The sequence below is a fragment of the Dipodomys merriami genome, unplaced genomic scaffold (genome assembly GCF_024711535.1).
Source record: "Dipodomys merriami isolate MVZ:Mamm:240054 unplaced genomic scaffold, mDipMer1.0.p SCAF_169, whole genome shotgun sequence".
NCBI classification, from domain to species: Eukaryota; Metazoa; Chordata; class Mammalia; order Rodentia; family Heteromyidae; genus Dipodomys; species Dipodomys merriami.
This window is the reverse complement of record NW_027203037.1, coordinates 1,827,533-1,849,585: the sequence shown is the minus strand read 5'-3', so window position 1 is coordinate 1,849,585 and position 22,053 is coordinate 1,827,533. Positions and strand designations below refer to the sequence as shown.

Sequence of the window (22,053 nt, the reverse complement as noted above, 5' to 3'; positions counted from 1 at the left end):
CATTCTTTATGATGGAGGCATAGAATTCCATTGTGTATATATACTACATTTTCTTGATCCATTCATCTACCCAGGGGCATCTGGGTTGGTTCCATATCTTAGCTATGGTAAATAATGCTGCAATAAACATAGTTGTCCTGGTAGCTTTAATGTGGTCTTGTTTGTGAACATTTGGGTAAATGCCCAAAAGTGGGATTGCCTCGGTCATAGGGGAGCTCTATGTGGAGTCTTGAGGAACCTCTATACTGCTTTTGAAAGTGTTTGAACAAATTTACACTCCCACCAACACTGCAATAAAGTTCCCTTCTGTCCAAATCCACTCCAGAACCTGTTGTTATCAGAGTTCTTGATTATAGCCATTCTAACTGGGGTGAGGTCGTATCTCAAAGTTGTTTGATTAGCATTTCTTTTATGGCTAGAGAGGTTCAGCATTTGTTCATGTGTCTATTGGCCATCCTTCTTTTCTCTTCAGAGAAGTTTCTCTTTAAGGTTTTAGCCCACTTATTTATTGGGCAGTTGTTTCTTTTAAGATTTGTTGTTGGGGGATTTATTTTAGATATGAGACCTTTGTCAGTTGTATGGCTCATGAAGATTTTCTCCAAGTCCGTGGTCTTTCTATTGATCTTGCTAGCTATGCCTTTGCCATGCAGAAGCTCTCCAATTTCATGCAATCCTAATTGTCCAACCTTTCTTTGATTTGTTGTTTTTCTGGGTCTCTATTAAGAAAATTTCAGCCTTTGCCAAGTAGACCTGGGATTTTTTGTATTCCATCCTGTAATGTTTTCAGAGTGTCTGCTTTGACATCGAGGTCTTTCATCCATTTGGAGTTGATTCTGGTGCAGGGTGATATATAAGGGTCTAGTTTTAGTTTTCTACAGTAGTTAACCAATTTTGTCACCACCATTTCCTGAAGAAGCTTTCTTTCTTCCATTCTATTTTGTTAGATCCCTTATCGAATATTAGATGGCTATAGGTCTGTAGGTTCATTTCTGGGTTTTCAATTCTATTCCATTGGTCCTGAGGTCTGTTCTTGTGCCAGTACCAAGCTCTTTTGATTATTATTGCTTTGTATTGGAGTTTGAAATTTGTTTTTTTTTTTTTTTTTTTTTTTTTTTTTTTTAAATTGTATTTTATTTTATTTGAGAACATACTGTACAGAGGGGCTACAATTACATGGGCAGAATAATGCATACATTTCTTACCAAGCATTGCAGCCTCCTCCTTTGTTTACCCTTCACTTCCCTTCCCTGCCTCCCCCCTCCCCCCACCCAATTTTACCCCCCTCCCCCCACCCAATTATACCCCCCTCCCCCCCACACACCGAAATTGTAAAGCTGGTTTTGACATGACATTTTGTACTTCTCATTGTTGCAACAGGTCCACCTGAATCCTTAAACGATTTGTTTGTCCCCATCTCCTCCACATGATATACTGATATCAAATATAGTGAAAGCGGGGGTTACACTGTGGGGGAGGGACATACAAAGCAATAAAGGAATAATCTTATAAATGCATTAGAAATACATGCATGAAAGAAACGAAAACATTAAAATACATATTTAAGGGTTCATTTTCCTAACATCACATTATCTGGCCTTTTCCGCTTGACTCATACCTATACTAGATATTGCAAATAAGGGAAACCATGGGACCTATGCTTCTTTGGGCCTGGCTTACTTCACTTAATATAATTTTTGGTATTAATATTCATCCAGGACTGTTCTTTCTGTTGAGGATCATTTTTGCTATTCGGGGTCTTTTATTGTTCCCTTTGAATTATTGGATTCCCTCTTCTATTTCCTTGAAGCATGAGATTGGAATATTCATAGGTATTTCATTGAATTTGTAGATAGCCTTGGGAAGTATTGCCATTTTCATGATGTTGATCTTTCCAATCCAGGAGCATGGGAGTTTTTGCCACTTTCTAAGATCGCTTTTGATTTCCTTTTTCAGGTTTTTAAAATTTTGATCATAGAGGTCCTTCACTTCTTTGATTAAGTTAATTCCTAGGTATTTTATTTTTTGTGGGTTATTACAAATGGAGATGCTTTCCTAATTTCAGCCACACTTTTCTCATTGTTGGTATACAGAAAAGCCATTGTTTTTTGAGGGTTAATTTTATACCCTGCTACTTTGCCAAAGTTTTGAATCAGCTTGAGTAATTTGGGAATGGAGTCTATGGGATTCTTTAAATACAAGATCATGACAAGAGGGAGAGTTTTGCTTCTTCTTTTCATATTTGGATCTCCTTTACATTTGCATCTTGTCTTATTCCAGTAGCTAGGCATGCTAATACTAGATTGAAGAGAAGTGGAGAGAGTGGACATTCTTGTCTCTTTCCTGAGTTAAGAGGAAATGGCTTTAGTTTTTCACCATTAAGTTTAATGATGGCTGTAGGTTTGTCATATATAGTCTTTATTATATTGAGGAAAGTTCCATGGATTCCTAGTTTTTCCAGAACCTTCATCATAAAGGGGAGTTGGATCTTGTCAAATGCTTTTTCTGCATCTATTGAGATAACTATGTGGTTCTTACCCTTGCTCCTGTTGATGTGATGAATTATATTAATTGATTTTTGTATATTGAGCCAGCTTTTCCTCACTGAAATGAATCCTGTTTGATCGTGGTGTATGATTTTTTGGATGAATTGTTGAAATCGATTGGCCAAAATTTTGTTGAGAAGTTTTGCATCAATGTTCATCAAAGAAATGGGTAAATAGTTCTTTTTCTGTGATGAGTACCTGCCTGGTTTGGGGATGGGACTTATGATGGCTTCATAGAATGTGTTTGGTAGTGAATTTTTCTTTCAATTTCATTGAAGATTTGGAGGAGTATTGGTGTGAGCTGTGTTTTGAAGGCCTTATAGAATTCTGCTCTAAAGCTATCTGGTCCTGGTCTTTACTTAGATGGGAGCTCTGTTATTGTGGTTTCTATTTCAATGCTTGATATGGGCCTGTTAAATGGTTTAACTAATCCTGGTTTAGTTTCAGCATGTCAATATTTGCTAGGAAAAGGTTGATTTCTGCTAAGTTCTCAAACTTATTAGCATAAAGTTTTGAGAAATATTTCCTTATAATATTCTGAATCTTGGTTGATTCTGAGTTTATTTATTTGGGTTTGTTATATTCTTTTTCTGATAAGATTTGCTAAGAGTCTGTCAATTTTGTTAATTTTTTGAAGTAACAAATCTTTGTTTTGTTGATCCTTTCGATGGTTTTTTTGCATTCTAATTCATTTAATGCTGATTTAATTTTAATTATTTCTTACCGTCTAGTAGATGGGGGATTATCTTGCTGCTTTTTTCAAGGAGGCTCAGATGTCTCATCAAATGGTGGGTTTCAGATCTCTCGAATTTGTTGATGTAGGAACTCAGAGCTATAAACTTGCCCCTGAGTACTGCTTTTCCTGTGTCCCAGAGGAGCTGGTAATTTGTGTGGTCATGAACATTTGAATTTCCTTTCTAATCTCCTCCATGACCCACTTGTGATTCTGCAGTGTGTTTTTCAGCCTCCATGTGTTATAGGATTTTCTTTGGTGTCTTTTGGTGTTAAGTTTTAATTTTATTTCCTTGTGGTCTGAGAGAATGTAAGGTATAACTTCAATATTTATGAATTTGGACAAGTTTGCTTTGTGTACTAAAATGTGTTCTATTTTGGAAAATGTTCTATGTGCTGCTGAGAAAAACGTGTATTCTGATGCTGCTGTGTGAAATATTCGGTAGTTGTCTGTGAAATCTAGTTGATCTATGCAGTTGTTTAGATCTGCGGTTTCTCTGTTGAGTTTTTGCTGAGTTGATGTATCTAGTTGGGAAACTGGTGTGTTAAATACCCGAACAATTAATGTCTTTGGGTCTCTGTCGTATTTGAGGGAAAGTAGTGTTTCTTGGATAAATTTGGGTGCTCCATTGCTTGGCGAAGAGATATTTAGAATTGTAATATCCTCTTGAAGGATAGATCCCTTAATTAGTATGTAGTGACCTTCTTTATCTCTTCTCACGAATTTTAATTTGAAGTCTATTTTATGTGATATTAGGATTGCAACTCTTGCCTGTTTATGGGGGCCATTTGCTTGGTAGATTTGGTTGCAGCCTTTCATATTCAAAATGTGTTTGTTTTTATGGGCAAGATGTGACTCCTTATGGTAGCAGATAGAAGGATCTTGCTTTTAATCCAACTAGATAGTCTACGCTGCTTAATTAGAGAGTTAAGTCCGTTAATGTTGAGAGTTAGGATTGAGAGGTATTTGGGAGTACCTGCCATTTTATCCACCTTCTTGGGTGCTGAGTCAACTGGGTTCTTCTTATGGTTCTTGGATTCTCAGTTTGGGTGCGATTTCTTGGCCTTTATTGTGATCTTGTTGGTTTTCTATGTGTAGGACATCTTTAAGAAAGTTTTGTAGGGCTGGTTTTGTGGAGATATATTGTATCAATTTTTCTTTGCTATGGAAGGTTTTTATTTGACCTCCAGTCAAGAAGGAGAGTTTATCTGGGTACAAAATTCTTGTTTGATAGTTGTTTGTTTTTAGGGCATGGAATCCATCATTCTAGGCTCTTCTTGCTATGATTGTTTCCGCTGAGATATCTGAGGTGATTCCAATTGATTTCCCTGTATAGATGATTGATCTTTTCTCCTTGTGATCTTTAAGGATCTTTTCTTTGGTCTGAATTGATCCTGTGTGGTTTATAATTTGACGGTGGGATGTTCTATTCTGGTCTGGTCTATTTGGAGTTCTACTAGCTTCTTTTATCTGAATAGGACTATCTTTTTGCGTGTTTGGGATGTTCTCTGCTAGGGTCCTGTTACACAAATTTCCTATTCCATTAACTTCTGTCTCTAGCTTCTCCTCTACACCCATTAGCCTCAGAATAGGCCTTCTGATGGTGTCTTCCAAATGTTGGATAGATTTATCATATTTCTTGGATTTTTCTTAAATAGTTGTATGTTCTTTCTCTATAATATCTAGGCTGTCTTCAATCCCCGAGATTTGATCTTCTGCATGGTCTAACCTACAATAGAGACTTTATACTTTGTTTTAAATTCCTTTTTCTTCTAGTTTGTCTGCTTTGATGGCTTCAAATTCTTTGTTGCAGCATTGTTTTAGAACTTGTATGAACTTCTTTTCTTCCTTAATTTGGTTTTCAGTGTTTATTCTCAAATCACTTATTTGATTGGTTATTCCTATTCCTTCTGTTGGGGTTCCATTCAGCATTCCCTTTGTGGTCTCTCTGACTTCTTTCAGTTTTCTGTTTATGGATTCCATGAATGCCTTTAGTGATCTTTCTGCATTCTCATCCCACTCTCTCAATGCCTGTATTTCTTTTTGATTAGCTTCTTTACGTTCACGCAGTTCCTGTAGTTCTCTTTGACTGATCTCAGCCTGCTCATGACATTCCTTTATTTCTCTTTGAGTGCTCTCAATCTGCTCACCAAATTCCTGTATCAATCTTTGTGTAGCTTCCTCACACTCATGATATTCTTGTATTAATCTTTGTTTTGCCTCCTCTCTCTCCCTATCATGCTAATTTAGAGTCCTTTGTAGGTTTTCAATCTTTTCATTTACTATATTTACCAGTAGTGTTTGTAGAGCTCTTTGAGAACTCTCCTCTGGATTATTGATTATCTTTTCTGACCTCTCATTATCATGGGTGGGAGTTGAGATACCCGGACTTGTCATTTTTCTTGTGTTTTTCCAGGTTGCTCTGCCCATTTGGGATGAAAGTAATGCCAGTTTTGTGCTAGCACACTATTTCAAGGCAAGCATCAACCAAAGTCTGTAGTTGCACAGTTAAAAATCTGCAGATACAATCTAGTTCTACAGATATACCTATTCAACATCAACCAACTATGTATTAATGGGCTACAAACCTCAAAGAAGAATTTGGCAAACAGAAATTATTAAGTTTAGGGAGAGATATGGGTAATAATAGGCATATAAGGATATAGAAAGGCAGTGGGATAGTTAACTTAACTCAATCCTAATCTCAAAGTGGGAAATAGGGTGGATAGAATGATAGTAGAGAGAGAGAGAAATAAGAAGAAAGAGAAAGAAAAAAAGACAAGAAAAAATAGAAAAACAAAAAATAAAAATTAAGACGTTCAACACTTAAAAATTATGCAAAATGAAAACGTAATATTCAGAGAAGAACGTGGATAGAATAAGAGAATGGGATGGATAGAAAGGAGATGTAAAAACTAAAAAATAAAAATGCTTAAAATATTATACAGGTAAAAAGGGTAGTACTGCTATTAAGGAATTTAAGGCTAAGAGGTTTTAAATTGAGTAATAAATTTCTGTATTAAGTGTGTACACAATGGGGCTAAGGTCTAATAATAAACTATTGGCATATCTGAGGATGAGCAGAATAGCAATTAAGTCAGGCAAAGGAGATGAAAAAAAGAAAAAGTGAAAAGAGTAAGAAGGAAAGAAACAAAGGGCAAATGGTCAGTAGAGCTAAACAAAAAAATGTTTAAGAAGAAAAGAGAAAAAAAGTACACTCACATATACCCTAAAATGAAAATTCCGAGAGGAAGAAAAAAAAGTTAATAAAAAAACAAATAAAATTAAAGTAAAAAATTAAAAATTAAAAAAAACTTTTAGAAAAACATTTTTTATTAAGGTACAAAAAAAGAGTTCTTTGATATTTTGGGTGGGGATGGAAATATACTGCATTTGCCTTGTGTCTTTAAGCTGTATCTTGTTTCAGTCTCTGGTCTGTTTGTGGTTTTTGATTTTCATGTGGCTTGAATGGTTTCTTAAGTCAGTTTGAGCAGGCAGAAAAATCATAGCAGATGATTCTTGACCACAGGTGAAGCTCTGGGTAGGGTCACAACCATCAGACCTCATTATCCTCTCAGGACAGTTGTGAGGAAACAAGGGATTTATACAGAGGGATATCTGGAGCATGGCTAGGCACAGAGGGAGCAGCCTTCAGATAAGGTTCTCCACAATTCTGTGAGCAAATGACAGGAAGATAGCTGGAAAGGGCTCAGCTGGGGCCTGTTATTAATTGTGCAACAGATGTGGGATTATGAAACAAAACATGGCTCTCTTTCATCATTACCCTATCCCCATGAGGAAGAGGATCCTTCACTATGTTAAGTTTTGCAGCTGGTGAAACTAAGGCACAGAGAAGCCAGTTGACCTACTTATGACTTCAACTTCACAGGAAGCTCTGCCTGACTTCGATACCATGCTCCCTAGGACAATGGATACTATTCAGTCCACTTCTTGTGTTAGGAAGTTCACTTCTTGTCAGTTGTGGGGCTGGAACTCTAGGCATGGGCACTGTTCCCGAAAGCCTCAGCAAAAGGTTAGTCAGTGCTCTACTACTTGAGCCCAAAGCACTACTTCTGATTTTCTGGTGGTTCTTTGGAAATAAGGTTCTCACAGACGTTTCTGCCTGGGCTGGTTATGAACCATGATCCTCATATCTCAGCATCCTGTGTAGTTAGGATTAGAATTCTGAGCCATTAGCACCAGACTTAATTGTAATTCTGACTTTTGTTATCTCTCTCTTTCAAAAGTACTGGTCCCCATGTGGCTGGAACCCAAGGTGGCCCTCTCATTCTGGTGGTTGGCTGTGGGTCAGGAGCTGTCTCGCTCAGCTTATTGAAACAGCTCCATGGGATAAGCCCCTCTGGCTAGACAGTGACAGTTATTCATTGTCCCTCCAGCCTTACTAGACTTATTGTATTGATTTCTACATCATTTTCTAGCACCTGGCCAAAATTATGATACGTCGTTACGGAACGAAAAAGTAATGCCATCTTAAGAAAGTTATTTAGGGCTCTGGGAATGTGGCTTCAAGGTACGGTGATTGCCTAGCATCCATAAAAGCCTGGGTTCAATTCCTTAGTAACACATAAAAGAAAAACTGGAAGTGGTGCTGTGCCTCAAGTGATAGAGAGCTAGCATTGAGCAAGAAAAAAAAAGCTCAGGAAAGTTCCCTACCCCTGAGTTTTAGCCCCTTGACTGGCAAAAAGAACAAAAACGAAACAAAACAAAACAAATAAACCATTTAGTTAGTAAATGCAAAATAAAGAACCCATACTTGGAATATATAATTGCTCCTTTCATACTGACACCTGACAATAGTCCCTAATTCATTTACTTTACTTATATGAGGATACTGTGTTGAAAAGTTTTGTTCATTAAGTCACAGTAATTAATACTAAGAATGTGCTTAGATGCCAGGTAAAGTTTAATTCTGGAAATTCAACGATTCCAGGATTTGTGTCATCACTGATAATCACAAAGAGAAGGGTAGGCTAAGTGTGATTTTGAAATTTTTTTGGTCCATTATGGCACCAAAAAGGCAGAGGCTAATTAATTTTTGTGACAGAAAATAATGAATAACTCCAGATAGAAGGAATAAATGATAGTAATTAAGGTATACCAGAAACTGGTCTTGACAACCATTTTTGGTTATTGTAGAACTAGTTGTCAAGTAGGCTTTACCTCATTGCCTTTAGCATTCCAAATCTCTTAGGCTAGCTCTTCATCTCTGTGTGATAAATGTATCTCCTATGCTATTCTTTCATACCTTATCTCCTTTACTTTCCAAAAATCTCATTCTTGCTATATTTCTCTATGAACATTTCCTGATACTAAATACACCTATACAGATGGCAGAGAATGCTAATGTAAGGGTCCCATAGCTCATGAGTCATTAATGTAGGAAAATGGAAAAGGAGGACTTCAATTTTAATGTCATCATTTGGTTAAAATTTCCATTCTTTGTCTACACAGTGTCATTCAGTGCACATAAATGCAAATATGAGCCAGGGGCTGGTGGTTTACATTTGTAATCCTAGATACTCAGGAGGTTGTGACCAGAGGATTGTGGTTCAAAGCCAGCCTGTTCAGGAAAGTCCATGAGACCGTAACCTTCAATTAACCACCAGAAACCCAGAGGTGGTGCTGTAGCTGAGCACCCAGGATCAGAGTACATGCCCCACAACCTATAAAAAGGTAAAATATGACTTTAAGTTTCCCCAAAAGGAACGACAAGATCAATAATCTTCCCAAGCAAAAAAAAAAAATCCAAAAAGATGCAGTGCACATACTTTTGTTGAGTTATGTTATGGATTCAATGCTGGACATATTCTCTAAAAAAAAATCGTTTAACTAGGGATACAGGTGGACCCATTGCAACAATGAGATGTACAAGTCGTCATGTCGAAAAACGAACTTTACAACTTTGGTGGGGGTCGGAGGGCCGGCTGGGGGGAGGGGGTATATGGGAAGGGATGGGAAGGGGAAACAAAGAGGAGGCAACAATGATTGATAAGAAATGCACTCGTTATCTTGCCCATGTAATTGTAACTCCTCTGTACAGTATGCTCACAATAAAAAAAGGAAGTAAAAATTGTCAAATATTAGCTTTACAATAAACTTCATCTAATATTTCTCGTTTGAAAAGAGAAGTCTATACAGTTGATGTCACTTGGCTTTCTTACTTTCTTAGTTTAAAGCCAAACCAGGCAGGAGAGTCTGTCAAAGTCTTATCTGTAATTACACAGGGAAAAAGCCAGAAGTGGAGTTTTGGTTCAAGCAGTAGAGTACTAGCTTTGGGAATAGGTGAGCTGGAAAGAAAACTGTTCAGGGACAGGGTCCAGCCTCTGGGTTTAAGCTCCAGAACCAACACCAGCTAAACAAAAAAGGAAACAAAAAACCAGATATTTAATTGGAACCCTCCTTAAAGGAGTATTGGTGTGAGAAATGGCTCCTTTTGCTTTTCATACGCACTGGATGCTTTTTTGGAAACCTTATTGCTCTGGAGAACTCAGGACCAAACTAAAGGAATTGATAACTGACTCCTGCAACAAAAGAATCATCTCAGGGGTAAAATATCCATTCATAAAACACTTTAAAACCTCCATGTCTTTGTTTCTTTGCAGTAGATTTTTTTTGGGGGGTCCAGTCGTGGGCCTGAACTCTGGGCCTGGGCAGTTTACCTCAGCTTTTCAACTCAAGGCTAGCACTCTACCACTTGAGCCACAGCACCACTTATGGCTTATTTTTTCTTATGGGGTGCTGAGGAATCGAACCCAGGGCCTCAAGCATGCAAGGCAAATGCTCTATCACTGAGCCACCTTCACAGTCCCTGCAGTAGAAAATATTTAAAACAACGTTATTTCCTTTTGTTCTATGCTGGCCATCAAATGGCACATTATATCTTTTTGTAATATTCTCAACTTAGAAGTTTACAGAAAAATTATATATGAGTAAAAACACACTAAAAAAAGTCAGGGACAGAGTTTCTTTCAAGCCTTCGTATTTTCTTCTTTTACAGTAAAAAGGAAAGCACAAGTTAACTTGAACTTTGTCATTCCTCTATGTTCCATTCGTCTCCTGGGATCAGTTGCCACATCAAGTAACAGTTATTTCCAGAAACAATCTATGGTGCTGCTCGAGGTATAATGAATGTTTTCTGGCTTCACCGAAATAACCCAAGGAGACCTTTGGACCTGAGGTAACATGTATTTCAGAGACAACTTAGTATAGAGAAAATATGAAATTTCTATTTCTTATAAATACATTATCCATGAGTATATTGAGTTCAAACTTTGTAAATTCTCTGTAAATTAAGGTGAATTTTAAAGGGGAAGATGGTTCTCAGATCATTTTTTTCTGAGTGTATATGCTGCGCATTATTTCCCAAGTTTACATGAATTTGTTAACTCATGTTAACTATAACAATAATAAGAGAAAGAGAAATTCTGTGTTTAAGTATAAGGTTTCAATACACTATAGAAGACTCTACAAATAAGACCACGTTGAAACAATAAAGCCAAGTCCAGTATGTAGATTTATGAGAGTGATATAGAGAAAGCATTACTCCTACGTGGAACATGAAGTATGATGGCACTCCCTTTCTAAATCACGCTTGCTAACGACACATCTTTGTAGAAAGTAGAATGGAAGAATAATTCTATTTCCAATGCAAGGCAGATATAAGAGCATGGACTTGTCTGGAAAAAAAGAGTTCATCTTGAGAGAGCAGGGATTATACTAGCCATGAACTGGTGGATAAGATCACATTTTTTCTTTACTTTACTTATATATATTTTGTTGGTGGTGGTCTTGTCACTTGAACTCTGGGCCTACGCACTGTCCCTCTGCTATTCTGCTCAAGGCTAATGCTCTACCACTTGAGCCAACAGTGCCACTTCCAGTTTTCTTGCAGTAAATTGGAGAAAAGAGTTTCTGGGACTTTCCTACCTGGGCTGGCTTTGAACCCCAATTCTCAGATCTCACCACCACCCAGCTTATGATCACATTTCTAACAGTGTACACTCAGCATATGTAATGTGTATGTTAATTTATCTTTATATGAATTCTTGAGTTAAAAATCTGGGCTACAGCTTAGACTTTGCACTCACAAAAATGTTTGTAGTTTAAAAGTTGATTCTACTGGATAAATGAAACTTAAGAATGTAAAGGAGTCTGGGAGTTTCAGTTTGCATCCAGCCTGGGCAGAAGAGTGTTTGAGACACTATGTATAATTAACCACCCAAAATCTGGATTGGAAAAATGGCTCAGGTGATGGAATAACAGTCATGAGCAAGAATGATAAATAAGAGCTTGAGGCTTTTGCATACACACATACAAACATATACATACACACAGAGGAACTTATATGTGCATACACATATACAAAAATGAAGCAACTCTCAAAATATGTAGAAAAGTTAGAAAACAATAGAAAATATGTCCTGAGTAAGACTAGAATCAAGTGCTAATTTTTAAAATTAGAAAATCCTCAAGTGAACTTTCTTCAAAATGTTTGTGCATATTAGAGAGGTAGGGACCAGAGATAGTAAGAGAGTCAAGTAATCAATATTAAAAGGATTGGATCCATGGAGGAATGAATCAGAGACCCCGCAGCTGCACTTAAAAATGTTCATAACCTGTGTCAAATGTTAGAACATCTTTGAAAATAGTACATGAACAGTCTGAGAATTCTAGTGGATAATATCACTGGAGATGTTCAGAATTGCTAGTCAGTATCTAGATTAAATAAACCAAGAAGGGGCTGGGAAGGTGGCTCAATGGTAGAGTGCATGTGTTGCATGCATGAATCCCTGGGTTCGATTCCTCAGCACCACATAAGCAAAAAGAAAAAAGGCGGAAGTGGCTCTGTGGCTCAAGTGGTAGATCGCTAGCCTTGAGCTGAAGAGCTGAGGGACAGCACCCAGGCCCTGAGTTCAGGCCCCATTACCGGACCCAAAAATAAATAAACAAACAAACAAACAAACAAACAAATAAATAAACCAAGAAACTATGGTTGGGCAATGTGATACAAGCCTTGAATTCTAGCACTCAGACTGACAGGAGATTAGGGACTGGAATTACTACTGATACCTTCCATAGACCAGGTAGTATAATTTTGTCTTAATAAAATAAACCAAACAAGAAAGGAATACACAGTTGGAAATTTGGACTAATTTCTTCATTATGTTTTGAGAAGCCAAGTTTTCTATTTAAATGCAACTGGTAAATAATCCTCAGTTGTGTTTTAAATGTTCTCTTCATTACAGAATATTCCTAGATGCAAAATGGTTCATGATTCCCATCCAAAATTTGAAAAAGTAAGTAATCATCATTCTGTTAGATTCCAAGGAAAGATGAAGGATTACAAAAGCATAAGCCTGGAGGAATAGCAAAGTTCATCTAATGTAGGTCTTTATAGATCTTGCTAAATTAGAGTTTAGACTTCAAATAAATATTTTGGTTTTGTTTGTAATTTCATATTCTATATGATACTACAAAATTCTTTTTAAGTAGAGGGTTTAATTGACATATTTACAAATTTTTCTTGCATTCTATTTCCCTAGTATTTGTTTCAAGAGAGTTATAATTAGAACTCAGTTAATAGATAATTCTAAATGTTCATGTAGAAAATGATAATGTGAATAATGTAGACCGAGTTGACAACAAATTGATGATATTAATTTATAAATTTAGAAAAAGCAATTTTTGAGGCATTAATATAACATGGAATGAAGAAAATAATTGTGTGACATCTTCTTTCTTCTACCTGTGTGTAACACAGGAAGCAATTTCTTTAATTACGTGCCTCTGTATACAATGAGAAAAATGCTAGGTTTGGGGTTTGTTTTTATTTTTGTTTTGTTTCATTGCTTTGTCATAGGGCTTGAACTCTGGACCTGGACACTGTCTCTGAGCCTGTTAAGCTCAAGGCTTGTGCCTTACCACTTCAACCTCAGTACCACTTGTGTCTGGCTTTTGCTGAGAAGTTTATTGGAGATAAGAATCTAGGGAACTTTCCTGCCTGGGTGGGCTTTGAACTGTAATCTTCTGATCTTAGCGTACTGAATATCTATGATAGTTAAAAAAGTATAAATATAAATATTTGCAAGAATACCAGTGGAGGAAAAATGATGCAACCCAGTTTATTGTGGTGTTCTTTCCAGAACACGGAGGGCATCACATTAGCAGAGGTGTAGTATTTTTCCCAATAGCAATAAGCTATTTGTGATGTGAATTAAGAGAATTTTGAGGTGAACCCTACAAGTTGGAAACTGTTGGTCTAGGATGACTTTATGGCATAAATTTTGGGATTGATGGTCATAGAAATAATTGCTTAATCTGATAAACAATTGCTTACTCTTGAAGAATTAATTATAACTGATGCTTTACAGTTTTATCCTATGCTAGAATGTGGCTATTTTTCTGTTCACTTCTTAATCTGTAACACCCGATTGGAAAATGCATCTATTGCAGAATTACATAACATGAAAACAGGTACTATTTTGAGTCTCTCATGTATGGAACGTTCAGAATTTGAAGTGAGTAGTTATTAGTCATAGGAATTGTGATGAACACACATATTCTGTCGTTTTCATAACTTATTTACTTTTAAAAGTTATGGGTTTCCATAGAATTAAACGGTTTTCGGTTTTAGTATGAGAAAGTACTCATTTATTCTTTTTTGAAAATATTGGCAAGTATATTGTGAAAAAATTGTCTAGTTGGATAACATTCAAGTTGATGGCCCTCTGATAAAGAAGGGGTAATTCATTCAAATTAGATGCCAAATAGTACTGATTTTTAAAAAAGTTACTACATAAAAAACAATATTTATTATACCAATACAGTGAAATTTTATTTTATGCAGTTTTTGATGGTAATGGTGGAATTAGGATTGGTAAATTCGCGATTCTGATAAAGGAATTTCAAAAGAGTTTTAAAATTATGAAAGGTTGTTCAAACTTTTTAAGTTAGCATATTAAGAAAATTTAAAATTTCCTGGGAAAATAGGCTTTCATGCAAAGAAGTCCATGAAGACTTAGCCAAGAGGGAACAATGTGGGGAAGACGGCTCATTTTCACAGTAAACAAACAAACCTCACAAACCTTGCTGTAAATCCTGTAGGTTCCCATGAGAATTGTCCTTATTCAGGAAATATACTTTTACTGTGTGAAACAAGTTTGTAGTGAAATTTAAATTCAAAGTTTTTTTTAAAAAAATTAGACACCAAATTTGTGAATTGACCTTTAATTACTGAACAGTAATTCTCTTAAAAACATAATTTGGTCCAAAATATTTAGGGAGAAAATGCCCTTCACAATGAAAGAACGTGTTGAGTTTACACTTTTCTGTTTTAATACTTTCCACGATGTCTTTGCACGTGAAGCACTGAAATACAGAAAGAAACCTGATTGGATACTTCAAACTAATGATTTCTAATTTCTAAGTAACTCAAAAATATAATATCCTTATTAACATGAGGTAGTGAAAACTTCTGTTATTACATAAGCAAAAAAGTTTGGGGATCAGAAAAGAATTGAGCAAATTGAAAAGGTAAGAAAACATGTTATTAGAAGCCCTAGCTAAGCGTATTGGTTTCAGCAGTGGAGGGGGCCAAACCTTTTTGCTATAGATTGTCTTAATGTTTTTGCTACCTAAAGTGATTTTACAGAGCCTATTTGGCTCAGTATAAAGAAGAATAAATTGAATGAATACATGAAAATAAATTCCACTCCAAATAAAAGAGTTTTCAAAGAGAAACCATGAAGATGTAGCAGTGGGGGACGCCTTATAGTCCTTCAGCTTCACTAGACTTGAAGCCAAGAAGCTGTGCTTAATTCGAAATCATGCAAGAGCTAAGAGGAGGACATAGAAGTAGGATATAGAAGTATTGTCCTTTGTAACAGACAATGTCATCCAAGGAATGGGTGATTTAACTCTATTCTTCTCTATACATCTTGTTGAGCAAATACAAGACCAAGAGGAAAATAATCTATTGAAATAATTTTGCAAAGAATAACTTCACTTTTCCTGATATGGTATCTAACGAGAGTCTTAAGAGAGAAGATAAAAGTCTTAAGAGAGAAGATGAAAGTGGAATATTCTTAGGTTTCCTCTAAGCATCTTGTTAACAAAATATATCTTTGAGGTTAGAAATGATTGAACCAAAAAGTGGTAGAGCATTTATTTTTGTGGGCACTTTAGATACAAGAAGATTTGAAGGAAAAGAAAAAAGAAAAAAAAATATAGCTAAATATTTGTGATTATAGGTCTTGGACTGGTTTTTTGGAGACAAAAGTTTTGCATTAACATTGGTCCTCATTAACATAGTTGTTGGGTTTTCATGGCAACCAAATGTAAAGGGTAAGTTTAATGGACTCGCTTGCACGAGTAAGCAGCATGATAGAAAATAATGGCAAATAATATTTAAAGAATTATTTTGAACAATTACTTTGCAAGAACAAAGAAGGAAAGATATAATTCAAAATCACTTGAAGTTATTAAAAGTATGAAAATGGAGTAGTGAAGAGATTCAGAGAAGACATAGAGGACTGTTTTTTCTCCAGTGGAATTATAGTTTCTTGATCTTGCTTCTTCCATTCTGTCTTCACAAGCTATCAAGTGTGCCTCAGGACTGGAGTAACCAGTTCAGACAAAGAGCACTCGCAGAAGAAAATATATGCAGTAGATATAGGTGATTTATAACCTTAGACAATCTTTTTAAATCTGTTCAAAATTCTCCCCTACCCCAAACTACCCTCTTTGAACAGCTTGTTTGCTTTTCCAAAGACTGCCCTTCATAAACTGCTTAAAATTTTGAGAGGTCATATTCTTACTCTCTACAGATTGCTGTTTGGTTGTGATTTTTGTTTGTTTTTGTTTGTTGTTGTGTTTTTAACTGAATTTCAAAAGGTTGTTCAAGTGTGTTACAATTAAATATGTCCATCTAATTGTCTAATGCTTCTGGATCAGAGTCTCTCCTTCTATCATTCTCAACCAACCCTTTCTCCAAGATGTAGTTCAGATTTACCACTTCATTTATTACATATGTACATTGAGTATTCTAGCTGTACTTGCCCCTTGTTCCATTTTTCATTCATTCTATTTCTTTACTATTGTTCCTCTCTGGTTTCAATATCCTGATAGTCACTCGTTAAACTGCCTGTTAATACTTTGAAAGGTTTATATATATTCCATGGAGTTTCAATCCCACATATACTTGAACTGATGTCAGCTTATATTTCCATAATTCATTCATCTGCAATAACAATTTGCAAGACTGGAGACGTGAAGCTCTTAGACATGATTTTATTCTCGTTCTTTTGGAAGATTAATCTTTAGTCAACAAGAAAGTTTTAAAATGGCTTAGAATTTATTCCTAACTACCAGTTTTTATAAATGGCTTTGTACAGTTGTGTATGATTATTTTATTTTACATGGGATAATTTTTCTACTACCTATAAGTTTTGGAAAAGAAGAAAACAAATTTAATACTTAGAGGAATATGATAGAAATAGAAGACAGATTTTATGTTTGTCACATCTCTCATCAGTACCCATTTTCAAGACTTAAAGTCATATTTCTTACTATGGTAGACAGATAGGGAAAACATAAAACAACACATGAAAAGCCAACTATTAGTGACTTTTAAAAATATAACTTCTCATTTGATGAAATTTACTCTATTAGCTAATATTTGGGTTTGAAATATGGAAGGCTGATCTATTTAACACATTTCTGGAAGGCACCTACTGAACAACACAAATGGTGGGGGGTACTTTTTCTACACTTTAATGATCTTCTACACTAAGGATCTTCTCAGTTAATGTTTTTTTCTAAATTATATTTGACCTCTAAATCAAGTTTCCTTGCCTTGGTAGACCAATTATGGATCTATCATTCCAGAAACTATGTTTTTCCTGCACTGAAATCTTTCATTAATCATTAGGAGAGGGGTATTAAAAATATTCTTGTTCATTTCTGATTTTGTTCATTCATATGGGCTGGTCATCTGTAAATTGAAAGTTTTAATTACAGTACTTTCTCTCAGGTTTTGTGATTTCACCTTTCATTTTAAGTTGCCTTGCATTTTACAATTGATTACTACTAATTCTTGTAAGGAATTGGGGCCCTGAAATATTATAGGAAATGAGAAATTTAGATGAGTCTTCAATTATTTTCTGTTAGCATGTGGCATGGGCCTATGTGAGAAGTCTTGCCCTTGTTATATGATGATGCAGATAACTGGGATCTAGTATCCTAGGACCCGTGGGTCCTGCAGAAGAATAATAGCTTTTAGACATAATATCAGCAAAATTGGGTATAATCAGTAAGAATGCTTCAGAAATATGTAGAAATACATTTTGGGACCAGCGAGTTAAAACAATAAACAGAGCATCATAGTAAAATCCCTTATAGATTAGCAAAAACAATACTGTTATTTTGCAATGTGAATTCAGAAGACCACCAACACATAGAAGGTATCACAAGTTTATAACGAAGATATTGCATTGATATTTTTTATATTCTAGTATATATTCTAAACCTAATTATTTATATTCCAATCTATTTATGGGAATAAATGTCAATATATTTGTCTAATTATCAATTCTATTAAGGTTCACTGTGTGAAATTTAAAATCAGCACATATAAATATAAAATATATAAGTATATATAATATAAAAATTGTTTTGCATTATTGTGTTGTGCTGAGGGAATCAAAGCCAACTCTGTTTTAAAGTGTTATTCCATTATCTCTACCTCCGTTTTTGGTAGAGTTAGACTTAAAGCTTTACCATTTGTTGCTTTACAGCCTAGAGGCAAGAGGAAACACTGTGATTAAACATTACCAATTTAAGGCTTAATATCGAGGAGAAACGTATGGACTTCTCCAGGAGGTATGGAAATATTTGGTGATAGAAAGTCAGTAGTGTCAGTTCCTGCCTGGTTGGATGATAGACAGGCCAGCACAGTAGGTAATTATGCATTTGAACAATTTTTTCACCTTCTTGGCTTGAGCTACTTTTGAAATGATAAGTATAATAAGCAATTATATTTTAATAAAATACCTTCCATTCTGAACAATTCAGTCCGAACTGTTCATCTCTCTATGATTCCTTATAACTAAGATTAGTTTTGTTCCAGTAAGACAATCTATGCTGTCAGGCTAAGATATTCTGGTTGGTCTGTTCCTATATGGAAGATGGGTAAAGGTTCACGTAGACATTTGTCCCAGCAAGACCTCATTTGGGAAATCTTAAGCTGCAGATGTTTAGAAGTAGCTCTTAAGCAAGGCTTACTTTGAATCCATTAGCTCTACAAAGCTAACTGAGTTGATAAATAAGTACCTGAAAAGCCATCACCTTTGGATTTAGCTGTAAAGGCTTAAAAGTATGATCAAATTTAAAATGAAAATGACAAAATAGTCATTGATAAAAAAAATTATAAATGGGAGCAATCGACCAAACGATACAAGTTTCTTCCACTATACACAGAATTTTAGATAAATAAGATCAATAGCATTTTTAGGAACATTAAGGGTTCCTTGTTACAAATAGGCAACCATGGATATATGCCTGTATAAAGATTGCATCATTAAGTACTTAAATTAAGAGGATACTCCATGCTTCAGCAGCAGGTCTACCCAAATTACAACAATACAGAGATTAACATGGCACTTGCACAAGGATGGTATGAAAATTTGTGAAGTATTCCATATTTTTCATTCTTCTGATGCAAGAAATGAAAAACAGTTATTAAAAAGTTGGGGCTGGGAAGGTGGCTCAGTGGTAGAGGGCTTGCTTGCATGCATGAGGCCCTGGGTTTGATTCTTCAGCACCACATAAGCAAAAACAAAAAAACAGGAAGTGGTGCTGTGACTCAAGTGGTAGAGCGCTAGCCTTGAGCTGAAGAGTTGAGGGACTGCGCCCAGGCCCAGAGTTAAGGACAACGACCGGACCCCCCCTAAAAAAAAGTTGATTAAAAAAATACAAGTGTAACAATACATGTAATTCACAGAAATAAATGTTAGTTTGACATCAGTGTATTAAATCTTCACCTTAGAAAGACCTTTACATAGCATAAGCTTTACAAAACTTGAAATTAGATAACATTGTCATTTTATCTCATAGAAAAAAAAATAATATAAGGACCTAAGAAAAAAAGGAATCTTAAACTTCTTCTATATGGAATGCAATCTGAAAGGACACATTTATTAATGAACCTATACATTGTATAACAATGTATAATTCAAAGTATTATATCCAGGAGGGAATGAAATAGATTAAGGACATTATGCCAACATAGATATACTTTTTTCAGAAAAGCACCAGGAACATCTTTAGTTCCTATACTATTCATTTCAACAGATAAGTTAAAATTATTTATGATTTAAAAAAAAATCACAAACTCTGCAGAAGTCATTATAGATGTACACAAACAACTCTTGAATACATTTTGCCAACAAAGTCAGGCAATTCACGTGGAAGAATACCATGGATTCCATGATATTTTAAAGTAAGATATTGCTGTTGCTTTGTATTGTGAAAAAAAATTTGTAGGGACACAAAGGATGGACTGTCATTTTTGAAATTTAAGAAACTTAACCAAACCATTACGACTTAGGAGAACAATTTGTACAGCTTTCCACAACTTCAAATAGGTAGTGAAACATACTTATCCTTTTGGCAATATCAAATGCAGTTTCTTCCAAGTCGTTCTTCAGACCTGGTTTGATATAATGGTTCAATAGAAGGAGATACAGAGTATCTTTGCTGTTTCTACTCCCAGCAGCAAGATGCAAAGGGGTCAAGAGGCCTTTAGTTTGGGGATTGGTATCTGCATCATGATGAAGTAAGACACAAGCCATTCTGGTATTATTCCACATATAAGCACTGTGCAGGGGTGTCCAGCCATTCAGAGTTATTGAATGAATATCTGCCTTGAGCTACCAACTCATGGACAATGTCTAATTGTCCACTCTAGGCTTCCAGATGAAGAGGGTTATACTCATCCTTATCCCTAGTATTCATCTGGGTGGCCTTTTTTTAAAGTAGTCCCTGCACCATAGTAAGCCGATTAATTTCGGCATCCCAAAGAAGAAATTTGTTTGGATCCTACTCCATTTTTTTCTTGCAATTGATACCATTCCTCACTTTTTCATCTTGTTCCTTGTCTTCATCAGAATTGCCTAACCAGAGACTTTGAGTGCCAGTGGGAATGAGATGTCCATGTATTTCCCTAATAGTTCACATTGGTTGAACTGTTCAGAAAAATCTGGTGTATTTACTGCTTATGATTTTTGACCATGATTTATTTTCTCTTTTTTCATTTTTACTATTCTAAATTATTCTAAATGGAGAGTAGAAAATTGATAGAGAGCAGAGGAAAGATTTTCCTTCATATTCAAATGCACAGACTGAAAATGAGGACCAGTGGTGTCTTCATGTGCAGCTTCTTCTAGGAATGAAAAAATAGGAAACAATGCCTTCTATGTGAATGATTTGGGAAATACCATGTTATATTGTAAGAAAACTCACTATTCTACATATGGGCGTTAAGAGCTTTCTAGTAGCTTTCTAATGTTGGTATCCAACCTTAGAAAAAAAATGTATAATGCAGTAGTAAAATAGAAGTTCTTTGTATGACTACCTAAATTCTTGTTTTTTGAAAGACACTTGTTTTCATCTAAAAATAGTCCTGTCTATTGTCGTCAGGTGATTTTGATGAATGAAGATGCTTAATGAGAAGTCAAAATGTATTAGTAGTCCTTTGCTACCAATTAAATTTCACTTTTTCTTCTTGGAGAATATAATCATCAATGCAATAGTTCAGAATCAGCAAGCAATAGTTCAGAATCATGCTTCTAGTGCAAGTGGATCACCAGTAAGTAATCCTTGATTCCATTTTCCACAAAGTTTTGTCAAAGATACAATCTCCCTGCCTTCTCTTGCTGCTTTCCTAGCCTGGACCTATTCCTTCATTGTACAAAAAAGGTGTGATTCAACTGATTTCAGTCAGATCTGTTAATAGAATTATCAAGTATTTAGATTCTTTTTTTAAACTTAGTTGTGGGGCCTGAACTCTGGGCCTGGTCACTGTCCTTGAGCTCTTCAAATCAAGGCAAGCACTCTACCACTTGAGCCACAGAACCACTTCTGTATTTTTCTGTGAATGTGGTGCTGTTTTGGGAAATAGAAGAGCAGAAAGTGAAATGATGCAACCAAAAATATGAAAGCAAAATAAATTAGGATAATTATGGAGCAATCATATTGTTTATGAGAACCATGAAAGAGATATAGATGTGCAATGACCTAGCTAGCCACAAAATCCATGCTTCTAATCAATTTACAGAGCAAACATTTTTTTTTATTTTTTAAAAGAGATGGAAATAGAATTTATGTATTTACTTGAAATTAGTAAACACATTTTAGTAGCCTACATAAAGAGACATAGCTTTGACCAAATTACAGACAAGAATCTTAATCCTTGGGCTGGGAAGGTGGCTCAGTGTTAGCGTGCTTGACTTGCAGCTTACTACAGTGTGGAGACTACTATCCAAAAAGGCCGCTCATATGAATGCTAGGGATGAGGATGAGTATACCCCTCTTCATCGGGAAGCCTAGAGTGGACACCTAAACATTGTTTAAGAGTTGGTATCTCAAGGCAGATATTCATGCAATAACTGTGAATGGCTGGACACCCCTGCACAGTGCTTATATGTGGAACATATTGCAACAGCACAGACAAACACCCACACACACAAATATACACACACA

General features: G+C 35.6%; 1 pseudogene; it reads left to right on the top strand.

Moving 5' to 3' along the window:
• Nucleotides 1-18,899: 18,899 nt before the first annotated feature.
• Nucleotides 18,900-18,999, top strand: LOC138828966 (U6 spliceosomal RNA; annotated as a pseudogene).
• The last annotated feature ends 3,054 nt before the right edge of the window (nt 19,000-22,053 follow it).